The sequence below is a fragment of the Oncorhynchus mykiss genome, chromosome 10 (genome assembly GCF_013265735.2).
Source record: "Oncorhynchus mykiss isolate Arlee chromosome 10, USDA_OmykA_1.1, whole genome shotgun sequence".
NCBI lineage: Eukaryota > Metazoa > Chordata > Actinopteri > Salmoniformes > Salmonidae > Oncorhynchus > Oncorhynchus mykiss.
In genome coordinates, this window is record NC_048574.1 from 83,472,406 (window position 1) to 83,488,946 (window position 16,541).

Consider the following 16,541-nt stretch of genomic DNA (forward strand, 5'->3'; position numbering starts at 1 on the left):
ATAACATATCACACACATCCGGGTTATCAGAAGACAGACATGTATCTCTGAGGCCTTTAGTTGACTTATAAACAGACCCCAGTCTGTTCATCTGATAAGTAAAACATCTCCTTCTCAACACGAAACTCAATAGAACTCCGAATTTAACACATTCCTCCATTATTTTTAACATCAAGATCAGGGGAGAGCGCGAACGCAGTCCCCCACTACCAGAAATTATGCAATCGAGATTTCCACATTTGAGAAATTCGCAGGGGTCAGCACAGCCGGAGTGCAATGGCTGAGCCTCGCCCTGGGTGAACCGCCTTCGTGATCACGGTGTCTCCCTTGCCAGGTAAGTATGAGTTGTACACGTTGGTAGAGGAGCACTCCTTCCAGGACAAAGGTGTTTGACTCACGGTTACCACTTCTACTACTGATAATACCACATCATATTGAACAGGGTTTAATGACGTTTACGAATACAGTTGCGGACAAGGCGAAGAAAAAGCAATACATTTTGTTTTACTATATTATATCACGGACCGACTATTTTCCCATCAAGCAACACGGTAGAAATTCTATATACATTGCATTTGTTGTCTAAATGTCCGTCTGGTTACACACAAGTAGGCGATGTACCAAAATGCTGAATTCACATTCGTGCACACAGCCAACCGAAAGACACCACTTATTTCTGGTGTTTTGTAGCGTTCCAGACGTTGTAGGAATAGTTTCATCACGCTTGTTTTCTGCTCTCAGTAAAATATGACTCCACCATCGACCACAGGGTGGCATACGACCCACAGATACGGAGGAGAAACAGTAGCCTACTACTTCAACGTCAACAAAGACACAGTAGTAGCTACAAGGGTGTTTATTTTATTTTACCTTTATTTAGCCAGGTCGGCCAGTTGGGAACAAGTTCTCATTTACAACTGCGACCTGGCCAAGAATAAAGCACAGCAATGCGACAACAACAACAACACAGAGTTACACGTAAACAAACGTAGTCAATAACACAGTAGAACATGAAAATAGAAAGATCTATGTACAGTGACATGGCCATACTCGTATTTGTAATTGTATCTGTAAATTGACAGGATGATACTCGCGATCAGGGTTAAACTGAAGTGTTTTAATATGCCTAAATACATTTTGGCAGAATACCTCACTACACATTCTCACTGCAAAAAAAAAAACCTGCAGAAATGTCTGTGGAATGGATCTGCATCTTGGAACAACAGAATCCATCTTATTGACTGATTTCATCAGGAAATAAGTGGACCAGGGACATGTCTGTGGCATGGTAATGGTTGACCAGGGAAATGTCTGTTGTCAAGGTAATGGTTGACCAGGGAAATGTCTGTGGAATGGTAATGTTTGACCAGGGACATGACTGTGGCATGGTAATGGTTGACCAGGGAAATGTCTGTGGCATTGTAGACCAGGGACATGTCTGTGGAATGGTAATGGTTGACCAGGGAAATGTCTGTGGAATGGTAATGTTTGACCAGGGACATGACTGTGGCGTGGTAATGGTTGACCAGGGAAATGTCTGTGGCATGGTAATGGTTGACCAGGGAAATGTCTGTGGCATGGTAATGGTTGAGCAGGGAAATGACTGTGGAATGGTAATGATTGACCAGGGAAATGTCTGTGGCATGGTAATGGTTGACCAGGGAAATGTCTGTGGCATGGTAATGGTTGAGCAGGGAAATGACTGTGGAATGGTAATGGTTGACCAGGGCAATGACAGTGGCATGGTAATGGTTGACATTTACTGTGGTCTGAAATGACAAACTGTCCTATAAATGATTTAATAATCTAGCAAATAAAATACCTCAATCCACATTACGTCCTGAGGGCACAAAATGATCCATTCACAAGTAGGCCTTTTCCTTGACATTATCAGGACATGACAGGCATAATCACCAGTGCTACAATAACATATCACACACATCCGGGTTATCAGAAGACAGACATGTATCTCTGAGGCCTTTAGTTGACTTATAAACAGACCTCATTCTGTTCATCTGATAAGTAAAAAATCTCCTTCTCAACACGAAACTCAATAGAACTCCGAATTTAACACATTCCTCCATTATTTTTAACATCAAGATCAGGGGAGAGCGCGAACGCAGTCCCCCACTACCAGAAATTAAGCAATCGAGATTTCCACATTTGAGAAATTCGCAGGGGTCAGCACAGCCGGAGTGCAATGGCTGAGCCTCGCCCTGGGTGAACCGCCTTCGTGATCACGGTGTCTCCCTTGCCAGGTAAGTATGAGTTGTACACGTTGGTAGAGGAGCACTCCTTCCAGGACAAAGGTGTTTGACTCACGGTTACCACTTCTACTACTGATAATACCACATCATATTGAACAGGGTTTAATGACGTTTACGAATACAGTTGCGGACAAGGCGAAGAAAAAGCAATACATTTTGTTTTACTATATTATATCACGGACCGACTATTTTCCCATCAAGCAACACGGTAGAAATTCTATATACATTGCATTTGTTGTCTAAATGTCCGTCTGGTTACACACAAGTAGGCGATGTACCAAAATGCTGAATTCACATTCGTGCACACAGCCAACCGAAAGACACCACTTATTTCTGGTGTTTTGTAGCGTTCCAGACGTTGTAGGAATAGTTTCATCACGCTTGTTTTCTGCTCTCAGTAAAATATGACTCCACCATCGACCACAGGGTGGCATACGACCCACAGATACGGAGGAGAAACAGTAGCCTACTACTTCAACGTCAACAAAGACACAGTAGTAGCTACAAGGGTGTTTATTTTATTTTACCTTTATTTAGCCAGGTCGGCCAGTTGGGAACAAGTTCTCATTTACAACTGCGACCTGGCCAAGAATAAAGCACAGCAATGCGACAACAACAACAACACAGAGTTACACGTAAACAAACGTAGTCAATAACACAGTAGAACATGAAAATAGAAAGATCTATGTACAGTGACATGGCCATACTCGTATTTGTAATTGTATCTGTAAATTGACAGGATGATACTCGCGATCAGGGTTAAACTGAAGTGTTTTAATATGCCTAAATACATTTTGGCAGAATACCTCACTACACATTCTCACTGCAAAAAAAAAAACCTGCAGAAATGTCTGTGGAATGGATCTGCATCTTGGAACAACAGAATCCATCTTATTGACTGATTTCATCAGGAAATAAGTGGACCAGGGACATGTCTGTGGCATGGTAATGGTTGACCAGGGAAATGTCTGTTGTCAAGGTAATGGTTGACCAGGGAAATGTCTGTGGAATGGTAATGTTTGACCAGGGACATGACTGTGGCATGGTAATGGTTGACCAGGGAAATGTCTGTGGCATTGTAGACCAGGGACATGTCTGTGGAATGGTAATGGTTGACCAGGGAAATGTCTGTGGAATGGTAATGTTTGACCAGGGACATGACTGTGGCGTGGTAATGGTTGACCAGGGAAATGTCTGTGGCATGGTAATGGTTGACCAGGGAAATGTCTGTGGCATGGTAATGGTTGAGCAGGGAAATGACTGTGGAATGGTAATGATTGACCAGGGAAATGTCTGTGGCATGGTAATGGTTGACCAGGGAAATGTCTGTGGCATGGTAATGGTTGAGCAGGGAAATGACTGTGGAATGGTAATGGTTGACCAGGGCAATGACAGTGGCATGGTAATGGTTGACATTTACTGTGGTCTGAAATGACAAACTGTCCTATAAATGATTTAATAATCTAGCAAATAAAATACCTCAATCCACATTACGTCCTGAGGGCACAAAATGATCCATTCACAAGTAGGCCTTTTCCTTGACATTATCAGGACATGACAGGCATAATCACCAGTGCTACAATAACATATCACACACATCCGGGTTATCAGAAGACAGACATGTATCTCTGAGGCCTTTAGTTGACTTATAAACAGACCCCAGTCTGTTCATCTGATAAGTAAAAAATCTCCTTCTCAACACGAAACTCAATAGAACTCCGAATTTAACACATTCCTCCATTATTTTTAACATCAAGATCAGGGGAGAGCGCGAACGCAGTCCCCCACTACCAGAAATTATGCAATCGAGATTTCCACATTTGAGAAATTCGCAGGGGTCAGCACAGCCGGAGTGCAATGGCTGAGCCTCGCCCTGGGTGAACCGCCTTCGTGATCACGGTGTCTCCCTTGCCAGGTAAGTATGAGTTGTACACGTTGGTAGAGGAGCACTCCTTCCAGGACAAAGGTGTTTGACTCACGGTTACCACTTCTACTACTGATAATACCACATCATATTGAACAGGGTTTAATGACGTTTACGAATACAGTTGCGGACAAGGCGAAGAAAAAGCAATACATTTTGTTTTACTATATTATATCACGGACCGACTATTTTCCCATCAAGTAACACGGTAGAAATTCTATATACATTGCATTTGTTGTCTAAATGTCCGTCTGGTTACACACAAGTAGGCGATGTACCAAAATGCTGAATTCACATTCGTGCACACAGCCAACCGAAAGACACCACTTATTTCTGGTGTTTTGTAGCGTTCCAGACGTTGTAGGAATAGTTTCATCACGCTTGTTTTCTGCTCTCAGTAAAATATGACTCCACCATCGACCACAGGGTGGCATACGACCCACAGATACGGAGGAGAAACAGTAGCCTACTACTTCAACGTCAACAAAGACACAGTAGTAGCTACAAGGGTGTTTATTTTATTTTACCTTTATTTAGCCAGGTCGGCCAGTTGGGAACAAGTTCTCATTTACAACTGCGACCTGGCCAAGAATAAAGCACAGCAATGCGACAACAACAACAACACAGAGTTACACGTAAACAAACGTAGTCAATAACACAGTAGAACATGAAAATAGAAAGATCTATGTACAGTGACATGGCCATACTCGTATTTGTAATTGTATCTGTAAATTGACAGGATGATACTCGCGATCAGGGTTAAACTGAAGTGTTTTAATATGCCTAAATACATTTTGGCAGAATACCTCACTACACATTCTCACTGCAAAAAAAAAAAACCTGCAGAAATGTCTGTGGAATGGATCTGCATCTTGGAACAACAGAATCCATCTTATTGACTGATTTCATCAGGAAATAAGTGGACCAGGGACATGTCTGTGGCATGGTAATGGTTGACCAGGGAAATGTCTGTTGTCAAGGTAATGGTTGACCAGGGAAATGTCTGTGGAATGGTAATGTTTGACCAGGGACATGACTGTGGCATGGTAATGGTTGACCAGGGAAATGTCTGTGGCATTGTAGACCAGGGACATGTCTGTGGAATGGTAATGGTTGACCAGGGAAATGTCTGTGGAATGGTAATGTTTGACCAGGGACATGACTGTGGCGTGGTAATGGTTGACCAGGGAAATGTCTGTGGCATGGTAATGGTTGACCAGGGAAATGTCTGTGGCATGGTAATGGTTGAGCAGGGAAATGACTGTGGAATGGTAATGATTGACCAGGGAAATGTCTGTGGCATGGTAATGGTTGACCAGGGAAATGTCTGTGGCATGGTAATGGTTGAGCAGGGAAATGACTGTGGAATGGTAATGGTTGACCAGGGCAATGACAGTGGCATGGTAATGGTTGACATTTACTGTGGTCTGAAATGACAAACTGTCCTATAAATGATTTAATAATCTAGCAAATAAAATACCTCAATCCACATTACGTCCTGAGGGCACAAAATGATCCATTCACAAGTAGGCCTTTTCCTTGACATTATCAGGACATGACAGGCATAATCACCAGTGCTACAATAACATATCACACACATCCGGGTTATCAGAAGACAGACATGTATCTCTGAGGCCTTTAGTTGACTTATAAACAGACCTCATTCTGTTCATCTGATAAGTAAAAAATCTCCTTCTCAACACGAAACTCAATAGAACTCCGAATTTAACACATTCCTCCATTATTTTTAACATCAAGATCAGGGGAGAGCGCGAACGCAGTCCCCCACTACCAGAAATTAAGCAATCGAGATTTCCACATTTGAGAAATTCGCAGGGGTCAGCACAGCCGGAGTGCAATGGCTGAGCCTCGCCCTGGGTGAACCGCCTTCGTGATCACGGTGTCTCCCTTGCCAGGTAAGTATGAGTTGTACACGTTGGTAGAGGAGCACTCCTTCCAGGACAAAGGTGTTTGACTCACGGTTACCACTTCTACTACTGATAATACCACATCATATTGAACAGGGTTTAATGACGTTTACGAATACAGTTGCGGACAAGGCGAAGAAAAAGCAATACATTTTGTTTTACTATATTATATCACGGACCGACTATTTTCCCATCAAGCAACACGGTAGAAATTCTATATACATTGCATTTGTTGTCTAAATGTCCGTCTGGTTACACACAAGTAGGCGATGTACCAAAATGCTGAATTCACATTCGTGCACACAGCCAACCGAAAGACACCACTTATTTCTGGTGTTTTGTAGCGTTCCAGACGTTGTAGGAATAGTTTCATCACGCTTGTTTTCTGCTCTCAGTAAAATATGACTCCACCATCGACCACAGGGTGGCATACGACCCACAGATACGGAGGAGAAACAGTAGCCTACTACTTCAACGTCAACAAAGACACAGTAGTAGCTACAAGGGTGTTTATTTTATTTTACCTTTATTTAGCCAGGTCGGCCAGTTGGGAACAAGTTCTCATTTACAACTGCGACCTGGCCAAGAATAAAGCACAGCAATGCGACAACAACAACAACACAGAGTTACACGTAAACAAACGTAGTCAATAACACAGTAGAACATGAAAATAGAAAGATCTATGTACAGTGACATGGCCATACTCGTATTTGTAATTGTATCTGTAAATTGACAGGATGATACTCGCGATCAGGGTTAAACTGAAGTGTTTTAATATGCCTAAATACATTTTGGCAGAATACCTCACTACACATTCTCACTGCAAAAAAAAAAAACCTGCAGAAATGTCTGTGGAATGGATCTGCATCTTGGAACAACAGAATCCATCTTATTGACTGATTTCATCAGGAAATAAGTGGACCAGGGACATGTCTGTGGCATGGTAATGGTTGACCAGGGAAATGTCTGTTGTCAAGGTAATGGTTGACCAGGGAAATGTCTGTGGAATGGTAATGTTTGACCAGGGACATGACTGTGGCATGGTAATGGTTGACCAGGGAAATGTCTGTGGCATTGTAGACCAGGGACATGTCTGTGGAATGGTAATGGTTGACCAGGGAAATGTCTGTGGAATGGTAATGTTTGACCAGGGACATGACTGTGGCGTGGTAATGGTTGACCAGGGAAATGTCTGTGGCATGGTAATGGTTGACCAGGGAAATGTCTGTGGCATGGTAATGGTTGAGCAGGGAAATGACTGTGGAATGGTAATGATTGACCAGGGAAATGTCTGTGGCATGGTAATGGTTGACCAGGGAAATGTCTGTGGCATGGTAATGGTTGAGCAGGGAAATGACTGTGGAATGGTAATGGTTGACCAGGGCAATGACTGTGGCATGGTAATGGTTGACATTTACTGTGGTTTTAAATGACAAACTGTCCTATAAATGATTTAATAATCTAGCAAATAAAATACCTCAATCCACATTACGTCCTGAGGGCACAAAATGATCCATTCACAAGTAGGCCTTTTCCTTGACATTATCAGGACATGACAGGCATAATCACCAGTGCTACAATAACATATCACACACATCCGGGTTTATCAGAAGACAAAATGTATCTCTGAGGCCTTAGTTGACTCATAAACAGACCCTACATTCTATAGCCATTCATCTGACATGCAAATGTTGACAAATGTCCTTCTCAACACGAAACTCAATAGAAGAGCGAGTTAGAACACAAGGAATTAAATATGTCCCTAGCTTATTTTTAACATCAAGATCAGGGGAGAGCGCGAACGCAGTCCCCCACTACCAGAAATTATGCAATCGAGATTTCCACATTTGAGAAATTCGCAGGGGTCAGCACAGCCGGAGTGCAATGGCTGAGCCTCGCCCTGGGTGAACCGCCTTCGTGATCACGGTGTCTCCCTTGCCAGGTAAGTATGAGTTGTACACGTTGGTAGAGGAGCACTCCTTCCAGGACAAAGGTGTTTGACTCACGGTTACCACTTCTACTACTGATAATACCACATCATATTGAACAGGGTTTAATGACGTTTACGAATACAGTTGCGGACAAGGCGAAGAAAAAGCAATACATTTTGTTTTACTATATTATATCACGGACCGACTATTTTCCCATCAAGCAACACGGTAGAAATTCTATATACATTGCATTTGTTGTCTAAATGTCCGTCTGGTTACACACAAGTAGGCGATGTACCAAAATGCTGAATTCACATTCGTGCACACAGCCAACCGAAAGACACCACTTATTTCTGGTGTTTTGTAGCGTTCCAGACGTTGTAGGAATAGTTTCATCACGCTTGTTTTCTGCTCTCAGTAAAATATGACTCCACCATCGACCACAGGGTGGCATACGACCCACAGATACGGAGGAGAAACAGTAGCCTACTACTTCAACGTCAACAAAGACACAGTAGTAGCTACAAGGGTGTTTATTTTATTTTACCTTTATTTAGCCAGGTCGGCCAGTTGGGAACAAGTTCTCATTTACAACTGCGACCTGGCCAAGAATAAAGCACAGCAATGCGACAACAACAACAACACAGAGTTACACGTAAACAAACGTAGTCAATAACACAGTAGAACATGAAAATAGAAAGATCTATGTACAGTGACATGGCCATACTCGTATTTGTAATTGTATCTGTAAATTGACAGGATGATACTCGCGATCAGGGTTAAACTGAAGTGTTTTAATATGCCTAAATACATTTTGGCAGAATACCTCACTACACATTCTCACTGCAAAAAAAAAAAACCTGCAGAAATGTCTGTGGAATGGATCTGCATCTTGGAACAACAGAATCCATCTTATTGACTGATTTCATCAGGAAATAAGTGGACCAGGGACATGTCTGTGGCATGGTAATGGTTGACCAGGGAAATGTCTGTTGTCAAGGTAATGGTTGACCAGGGAAATGTCTGTGGAATGGTAATGTTTGACCAGGGACATGACTGTGGCATGGTAATGGTTGACCAGGGAAATGTCTGTGGCATTGTAGACCAGGGACATGTCTGTGGAATGGTAATGGTTGACCAGGGAAATGTCTGTGGAATGGTAATGTTTGACCAGGGACATGACTGTGGCGTGGTAATGGTTGACCAGGGAAATGTCTGTGGCATGGTAATGGTTGACCAGGGAAATGTCTGTGGCATGGTAATGGTTGAGCAGGGAAATGACTGTGGAATGGTAATGATTGACCAGGGAAATGTCTGTGGCATGGTAATGGTTGACCAGGGAAATGTCTGTGGCATGGTAATGGTTGAGCAGGGAAATGACTGTGGAATGGTAATGGTTGACCAGGGCAATGACTGTGGCATGGTAATGGTTGACATTTACTGTGGTTTTAAATGACAAACTGTCCTATAAATGATTTAATAATCTAGCAAATAAAATACCTCAATCCACATTACGTCCTGAGGGCACAAAATGATCCATTCACAAGTAGGCCTTTTCCTTGACATTATCAGGACATGACAGGCATAATCACCAGTGCTACAATAACATATCACACACATCCGGGTTTATCAGAAGACAAAATGTATCTCTGAGGCCTTAGTTGACTCATAAACAGACCCTACATTCTATAGCCATTCATCTGACATGCAAATGTTGACAAATGTCCTTCTCAACACGAAACTCAATAGAAGAGCGAGTTAGAACACAAGGAATTAAATATGTCCCTAGCTTATTTTTAACATCAAGATCAGGGGAGAGCGCGAACGCAGTCCCCCACTACCAGAAATTATGCAATCGAGATTTCCACATTTGAGAAATTCGCAGGGGTCAGCACAGCCGGAGTGCAATGGCTGAGCCTCGCCCTGGGTGAACCGCCTTCGTGATCACGGTGTCTCCCTTGCCAGGTAAGTATGAGTTGTACACGTTGGTAGAGGAGCACTCCTTCCAGGACAAAGGTGTTTGACTCACGGTTACCACTTCTACTACTGATAATACCACATCATATTGAACAGGGTTTAATGACGTTTACGAATACAGTTGCGGACAAGGCGAAGAAAAAGCAATACATTTTGTTTTACTATATTATATCACGGACCGACTATTTTCCCATCAAGCAACACGGTAGAAATTCTATATACATTGCATTTGTTGTCTAAATGTCCGTCTGGTTACACACAAGTAGGCGATGTACCAAAATGCTGAATTCACATTCGTGCACACAGCCAACCGAAAGACACCACTTATTTCTGGTGTTTTGTAGCGTTCCAGACGTTGTAGGAATAGTTTCATCACGCTTGTTTTCTGCTCTCAGTAAAATATGACTCCACCATCGACCACAGGGTGGCATACGACCCACAGATACGGAGGAGAAACAGTAGCCTACTACTTCAACGTCAACAAAGACACAGTAGTAGCTACAAGGGTGTTTATTTTATTTTACCTTTATTTAGCCAGGTCGGCCAGTTGGGAACAAGTTCTCATTTACAACTGCGACCTGGCCAAGAATAAAGCACAGCAATGCGACAACAACAACACAGAGTTACACGTAAACAAACGTAGTCAATAACACAGTAGAACATGAAAATAGAAAGATCTATGTACAGTGACATGGCCATACTCGTATTTGTAATTGTATCTGTAAATTGACAGGATGATACTCGCGATCAGGGTTAAACTGAAGTGTTTTAATATGCCTAAATACATTTTGGCAGAATACCTCACTACACATTCTCACTGCAAAAAAAAAAAACCTGCAGAAATGTCTGTGGAATGGATCTGCATCTTGGAACAACAGAATCCATCTTATTGACTGATTTCATCAGGAAATAAGTGGACCAGGGACATGTCTGTGGCATGGTAATGGTTGACCAGGGAAATGTCTGTTGTCAAGGTAATGGTTGACCAGGGAAATGTCTGTGGAATGGTAATGTTTGACCAGGGACATGACTGTGGCATGGTAATGGTTGACCAGGGAAATGTCTGTGGCATTGTAGACCAGGGACATGTCTGTGGAATGGTAATGGTTGACCAGGGAAATGTCTGTGGAATGGTAATGTTTGACCAGGGACATGACTGTGGCGTGGTAATGGTTGACCAGGGAAATGTCTGTGGCATGGTAATGGTTGACCAGGGAAATGTCTGTGGCATGGTAATGGTTGAGCAGGGAAATGACTGTGGAATGGTAATGATTGACCAGGGAAATGTCTGTGGCATGGTAATGGTTGACCAGGGAAATGTCTGTGGCATGGTAATGGTTGAGCAGGGAAATGACTGTGGAATGGTAATGGTTGACCAGGGCAATGACTGTGGCATGGTAATGGTTGACATTTACTGTGGTCTTAAATGACAAACTGTCCTATAAATGATTTAATAATCTAGCAAATAAAATACCTCAATCCACATTACGTCCTGAGGGCACAAAATGATCCATTCACAAGTAGGCCTTTTCCTTGACATTATCAGGACATGACAGGCATAATCACCAGTGCTACAATAACATATCACACACATCCGGGTTATCAGAAGACAGACATGTATCTCTGAGGCCTTTAGTTGACTTATAAACAGACCCCAGTCTGTTCATCTGATAAGTAAAAAATCTCCTTCTCAACACGAAACTCAATAGAACTCCGAATTTAACACGTTCCTCCATTACTTTTTAACATCAAGATCAGGGGAGAGCGCGAACGCAGTCCCCCACTACCAGAAATTATGCAATCGAGATTTCCACATTTGAGAAATTCGCAGGGGTCAGCACAGCCGGAGTGCAATGGCTGAGCCTCGCCCTGGGTGAACCGCCTTCGTGATCACGGTGTCTCCCTTGCCAGGTAAGTATGAGTTGTACACGTTGGTAGAGGAGCACTCCTTCCAGGACAAAGGTGTTTGACTCACGGTTACCACTTCTACTACTGATAATACCACATCATATTGAACAGGGTTTAATGACGTTTACGAATACAGTTGCGGACAAGGCGAAGAAAAAGCAATACATTTTGTTTTACTATATTATATCACGGACCGACTATTTTCCCATCAAGCAACACGGTAGAAATTCTATATACATTGCATTTGTTGTCTAAATGTCCGTCTGGTTACACACAAGTAGGCGATGTACCAAAATGCTGAAATCACATTCGTGCACACAGCCAACCGAAAGACACCACTTATTTCTGGTGTTTTGTAGCGTTCCAGACGTTGTAGGAATAGTTTCATCACGCTTGTTTTCTGCTCTCAGTAAAATATGACTCCACCATCGACCACAGGGTGGCATACGACCCACAGATACGGAGGAGAAACAGTAGCCTACTACTTCAACGTCAACAAAGACACAGTAGTAGCTACAAGGGTGTTTATTTTATTTTACCTTTATTTAGCCAGGTCGGCCAGTTGGGAACAAGTTCTCATTTACAACTGCGACCTGGCCAAGAATAAAGCACAGCAATGCGACAACAACAACAACACAGAGTTACACGTAAACAAACGTAGTCAATAACACAGTAGAACATGAAAATAGAAAGATCTATGTACAGTGACATGGCCATACTCGTATTTGTAATTGTATCTGTAAATTGACAGGATGATACTCGCGATCAGGGTTAAACTGAAGTGTTTTAATATGCCTAAATACATTTTGGCAGAATACCTCACTACACATTCTCACTGCAAAAAAAAAAACCTGCAGAAATGTCTGTGGAATGGATCTGCATCTTGGAACAACAGAATCCATCTTATTGACTGATTTCATCAGGAAATAAGTGGACCAGGGACATGTCTGTGGCATGGTAATGGTTGACCAGGGAAATGTCTGTTGTCAAGGTAATGGTTGACCAGGGAAATGTCTGTGGAATGGTAATGTTTGACCAGGGACATGACTGTGGCATGGTAATGGTTGACCAGGGAAATGTCTGTGGCATTGTAGACCAGGGACATGTCTGTGGAATGGTAATGGTTGACCAGGGAAATGTCTGTGGAATGGTAATGTTTGACCAGGGACATGACTGTGGCGTGGTAATGGTTGACCAGGGAAATGTCTGTGGCATGGTAATGGTTGACCAGGGAAATGTCTGTGGCATGGTAATGGTTGAGCAGGGAAATGACTGTGGAATGGTAATGATTGACCAGGGAAATGTCTGTGGCATGGTAATGGTTGACCAGGGAAATGTCTGTGGCATGGTAATGGTTGAGCAGGGAAATGACTGTGGAATGGTAATGGTTGACCAGGGCAATGACAGTGGCATGGTAATGGTTGACATTTACTGTGGTCTGAAATGACAAACTGTCCTATAAATGATTTAATAATCTAGCAAATAAAATACCTCAATCCACATTACGTCCTGAGGGCACAAAATGATCCATTCACAAGTAGGCCTTTTCCTTGACATTATCAGGACATGACAGGCATAATCACCAGTGCTACAATAACATATCACACACATCCGGGTTATCAGAAGACAGACATGTATCTCTGAGGCCTTTAGTTGACTTATAAACAGACCCCAGTCTGTTCATCTGATAAGTAAAAAATTTCCTTCTCAACACGAAACTCAATAGAACTCCGAATTTAACACATTCCTCCATTATTTTTAACATCAAGATCAGGGGAGAGCGCGAACGCAGTCCCCCACTACCAGAAATTAAGCAATCGAGATTTCCACATTTGAGAAATTCGCAGGGGTCAGCACAGCCGGAGTGCAATGGCTGAGCCTCGCCCTGGGTGAACCGCCTTCGTGATCACGGTGTCTCCCTTGCCAGGTAAGTATGAGTTGTAGGTAAGTATGAGTTGTACACGTTGGTAGAGGAGCACTCCTTCCAGGACAAAGGTGTTTGACTCACGGTTACCACTTCTACTACTGATAATACCACATCATATTGAACAGGGTTTAATGACGTTTACGAATACAGTTGCGGACAAGGCGAAGAAAAAGCAATACATTTTGTTTTACTATATTATATCACGGACCGACTATTTTCCCATCAAGCAACACGGTAGAAATTCTATATACATTGCATTTGTTGTCTAAATGTCCGTCTGGTTACACACAAGTAGGCGATGTACCAAAATGCTGAATTCACATTCGTGCACACAGCCAACCGAAAGACACCACTTATTTCTGGTGTTTTGTAGCGTTCCAGACGTTGTAGGAATAGTTTCATCACGCTTGTTTTCTGCTCTCAGTAAAATATGACTCCACCATCGACCACAGGGTGGCATACGACCCACAGATACGGAGGAGAAACAGTAGCCTACTACTTCAACGTCAACAAAGACACAGTAGTAGCTACAAGGGTGTTTATTTTATTTTACCTTTATTTAGCCAGGTCGGCCAGTTGGGAACAAGTTCTCATTTACAACTGCGACCTGGCCAAGAATAAAGCACAGCAATGCGACAACAACAACAACACAGAGTTACACGTAAACAAACGTAGTCAATAACACAGTAGAACATGAAAATAGAAAGATCTATGTACAGTGACATGGCCATACTCGTATTTGTAATTGTATCTGTAAATTGACAGGATGATACTCGCGATCAGGGTTAAACTGAAGTGTTTTAATATGCCTAAATACATTTTGGCAGAATACCTCACTACACATTCTCACTGCAAAAAAAAAAAACCTGCAGAAATGTCTGTGGAATGGATCTGCATCTTGGAACAACAGAATCCATCTTATTGACTGATTTCATCAGGAAATAAGTGGACCAGGGACATGTCTGTGGCATGGTAATGGTTGACCAGGGAAATGTCTGTTGTCAAGGTAATGGTTGACCAGGGAAATGTCTGTGGAATGGTAATGTTTGACCAGGGACATGACTGTGGCATGGTAATGGTTGACCAGGGAAATGTCTGTGGCATTGTAGACCAGGGACATGTCTGTGGAATGGTAATGGTTGACCAGGGAAATGTCTGTGGAATGGTAATGTTTGACCAGGGACATGACTGTGGCGTGGTAATGGTTGACCAGGGAAATGTCTGTGGCATGGTAATGGTTGACCAGGGAAATGTCTGTGGCATGGTAATGCTTGAGCAGGGAAATGACTGTGGAATGGTAATGATTGACCAGGGAAATGTCTGTGGCATGGTAATGGTTGACCAGGGAAATGTCTGTGGCATGGTAATGGTTGAGCAGGGAAATGACTGTGGAATGGTAATGGTTGACCAGGGCAATGACTGTGGCATGGTAATGGTTGACATTTACTGTGGTCTTAAATGACAAACTGTCCTATAAATGATTTAATAATCTAGCAAATAAAATACCTCAATCCACATTACGTCCTGAGGGCACAAAATGATCCATTCACAAGTAGGCCTTTTCCTTGACATTATCAGGACATGACAGGCATAATCACCAGTGCTACAATAACATATCACACACATCCGGGTTATCAGAAGACAGACATGTATCTCTGAGGCCTTTAGTTGACTTATAAACAGACCCCAGTCTGTTCATCTGATAAGTAAAAAATCTCCTTCTCAACACGAAACTCAATAGAACTCCGAATTTAACACATTCCTCCATTACTTTTTAACATCAAGATCAGGGGAGAGCGCGAACGCAGTCCCCCACTACCAGAAATTATGCAATCGAGATTTCCACATTTGAGAAATTCGCAGGGGTCAGCACAGCCGAGTGCAATGGCTGAGCCTCGCCCTGGGTGAACCGCCTTCGTGATCACGGTGTCTCCCTTGCCAGGTAAGTATGAGTTGTACACGTTGGTAGAGGAGCACTCCTTCCAGGACAAAGGTGTTTGACTCACGGTTACCACTTCTACTACTGATAATACCACATCATATTGAACAGGGTTTAATGACGTTTACGAATACAGTTGCGGACAAGGCGAAGAAAAAGCAATACATTTTGTTTTACTATATTATATCACGGACCGACTATTTTCCCATCAAGCAACACGGTAGAAATTCTATATACATTGCATTTGTTGTCTAAATGTCCGTCTGGTTACACACAAGTAGGCGATGTACCAAAATGCTGAATTCACATTCGTGCACACAGCCAACCGAAAGACACCACTTATTTCTGGTGTTTTGTAGCGTTCCAGACGTTGTAGGAATAGTTTCATCACGCTTGTTTTCTGCTCTCAGTAAAATATGACTCCACCATCGACCACAGGGTGGCATACGACCCACAGATACGGAGGAGAAACAGTAGCCTACTACTTCAACGTCAACAAAGACACAGTAGTAGCTACAAGGGTGTTTATTTTATTTTACCTTTATTTAGCCAGGTCGGCCAGTTGGGAACAAGTTCTCATTTACAACTGCGACCTGGCCAAGAATAAAGCACAGCAATGCGACAACAACAACAACACAGAGTTACACGTAAACAAACGTAGTCAATAACACAGTAGAACATGAAAATAGAAAGATCTATGTACAGTGACATGGCCATACTCGTATTTGTAATTGTATCTG

General features: G+C 42.6%; 9 non-coding genes across 9 annotated transcripts; all 9 read right to left on the reverse strand.

Annotated features, from left to right (window-relative positions):
- Positions 1–178: 178 nt before the first annotated feature.
- On the reverse strand, positions 179–342 carry LOC118937106. Its single transcript, XR_005034500.1, has one exon. It is a non-coding gene; the product is annotated as a U1 spliceosomal RNA (small nuclear RNA).
- A 1,760-nt stretch (positions 343–2,102) lies between these two features.
- On the reverse strand, positions 2,103–2,266 carry LOC118936961. Its single transcript, XR_005034387.1, has one exon. It is a non-coding gene; the product is annotated as a U1 spliceosomal RNA (small nuclear RNA).
- Positions 2,267–4,026: 1,760 nt separating this feature from the next.
- Positions 4,027–4,190, reverse strand: LOC118937107. Its single transcript, XR_005034501.1, has one exon. It is a non-coding gene; the product is annotated as a U1 spliceosomal RNA (small nuclear RNA).
- Positions 4,191–5,951: 1,761 nt separating this feature from the next.
- Positions 5,952–6,115, reverse strand: LOC118936962. Its single transcript, XR_005034388.1, has one exon. It is a non-coding gene; the product is annotated as a U1 spliceosomal RNA (small nuclear RNA).
- Positions 6,116–7,905: 1,790 nt separating this feature from the next.
- LOC118937108 lies at positions 7,906–8,069 on the reverse strand. The gene has a single exon (XR_005034502.1). It is a non-coding gene; the product is annotated as a U1 spliceosomal RNA (small nuclear RNA).
- A 1,790-nt stretch (positions 8,070–9,859) lies between these two features.
- On the reverse strand, positions 9,860–10,023 carry LOC118937109. Its single transcript, XR_005034503.1, has one exon. It is a non-coding gene; the product is annotated as a U1 spliceosomal RNA (small nuclear RNA).
- A 1,759-nt stretch (positions 10,024–11,782) lies between these two features.
- Positions 11,783–11,946, reverse strand: LOC118937110. Its single transcript, XR_005034504.1, has one exon. It is a non-coding gene; the product is annotated as a U1 spliceosomal RNA (small nuclear RNA).
- Positions 11,947–13,706: 1,760 nt separating this feature from the next.
- Positions 13,707–13,870, reverse strand: LOC118936963. The gene has a single exon (XR_005034389.1). It is a non-coding gene; the product is annotated as a U1 spliceosomal RNA (small nuclear RNA).
- A 1,779-nt stretch (positions 13,871–15,649) lies between these two features.
- Positions 15,650–15,812, reverse strand: LOC118936987. The gene has a single exon (XR_005034411.1). It is a non-coding gene; the product is annotated as a U1 spliceosomal RNA (small nuclear RNA).
- Between the last annotated feature and the right edge of the window lie 729 nt (positions 15,813–16,541).